The 1,703-nt window shown below is 45.7% G+C and overlaps 1 protein-coding gene across 1 annotated transcript in view; it reads left to right on the forward strand.

Annotated features, from left to right (window-relative positions):
- The first annotated feature begins 770 nt into the window (after nt 1–770).
- Nucleotides 771–1,703, forward strand: part of LOC125484259 (probable voltage-dependent R-type calcium channel subunit alpha-1E) — a 201,933-nt gene continuing 201,000 nt past the window's right edge. The window contains exon 1 of the mRNA XM_048602251.1: nt 771–873. The gene's annotated coding sequence lies outside the window, so the exon portion shown is untranslated. The remainder of the gene's footprint in view (nt 874–1,703) is intronic.

Here is a 1,703-nt window from a genome sequence, read left to right on the forward strand (position 1 = left end):
AGTGTGAGAGTGAGTGAGTTTGTCTGTGTGTGAGGGAATGTAACAGTGCATGTCTGTGTGTATGCATGCATGTGTAAGTGTAAATGTGTGTGTGCACGTGTGAGTGTGTGTACATGTATGAGTATGTCAGTGCGTGTATATGTGTGTGTGTTAGAATGAATGTGAATGTGTGCACATTTGTGTGTTTGTGTATGTGAGTACGCATGTGTGAAAAAGTATGTGTGCCCGTGTGTGAGAGAGTTTGTGTCATACATGAGTGTGCTCGAGTTTGTGCATAGATACTGTGTCTGTGCGTATGTGAGAGTGTGGCTGTGTGTGTGTGTGAGTGTGTGACTGAGCTTGTGTGTGTGGGAGTATGTGCTTGTGTGACTGTTAAATGTGTGTTTTGCATGTTAAATATGTGTTTGCTTGGGCCTATATGAAATATGTGTTTGTGTTTGACTGTGTTAAATGTGTGTCAATGTTGAATGTATGTTTGTGCCTGTATTAAATTTGTGTCTGTGTATGGAGCTGTGTTTATGTGTCTGTAAAGACTCTGTGTACATTGTATATGTAAATGTGCGTGCATGTACACTCGTGTGTGCCCTTATTGCCTGCATTTGTGTGTGAAAATACATCTGTGTCTGTGTATGGGTGAGTGTGTAAACATGTGTGTGAAAGAGAGATAGAGGCAGAGTAGTGACACTGTTTGCTGAGGAACGAGAATGGCTATGTTTAAGTTGTTACTCACTGCCCCCTCTGGTGCTTCTCTGTTTTGCCAGTGACTGAGAGCAAGTCCCTCACTCTGTCTCTCTTGCTCTCTCTCTCTCCCTCTCTCTTCTCTCCAAGAAAGCTCACTTTACAGACCGCCAGGAGCTGACACCAGGATCTGAGGTAAGTGTTTGCTGCGTTCGATGCATTTATCACTGGCTGGGTGTTGGTGAGCAGTGAGATTAGAAACCGTGGTTTCCTGATGGTCTTTCTGAGACACAAGCACTTACAAAGAAGAGACGGGGAAGCAGCCTTGAGGCTGTTTCTGCCTCAGTCTGTTCGATGCTGACGAACACTTGAGGAGTGACATTCAATGGGAATAAATCCTTCCTGGCGCTCAGTCTTTATAAACATTCCCCTGGCTCCGAGACTTTGTAGTGATGTTTTATAGCGCATCAAAGTGTCAAAAACTCCCAGACTTAGCCCCCAGTCGGTATAAGTTGCACTTGCTCTGACTGTGCAGCTTCATTCAGGTAAAGGGTGAGGCCAGAACGCTGGAGTAGTCCAGCAGCATTTCAGTGAAACAAGTGGCAGAAAGCTGAGACTGTGTTTGCAGCACACACACATAGACACACAGATAGACGCAGGCGGGCAGAGGCTCAACAAATTCTTTCTCTCTCCTGATCCACAACGGACAGCAGGGTCAGTGCCGAACAGCACCGAGCTGCTGCTGTTAGTGACAAATTCGCATTGCCAGCTGAGGTAGGAAAGCACACTGCAAAGGGTGGTTTCTTTTTGAGCTCAGCATTAGGTATCTTCACTGCTGTGTAACAGGTGTGTTGGAGAACTCCACGCTCCAAATGCAGGCTGGCATTGTGGAAAGCTGTGCTGTCTTTCCAAGGCTCTTCCACAGATATGTTTAAAAAGACACCCCTTCATCTCATTAGAATTAATGGAGTGACTCTCACTGGGTTACAAGATTCCCCATGCACACTGACTCTCACTAGGGTACA

Source organism: Rhincodon typus, chromosome 10, assembly GCF_021869965.1.
Source record: "Rhincodon typus isolate 14 chromosome 10, sRhiTyp1.1, whole genome shotgun sequence".
NCBI classification, from domain to species: Eukaryota; Metazoa; Chordata; class Chondrichthyes; order Orectolobiformes; family Rhincodontidae; genus Rhincodon; species Rhincodon typus.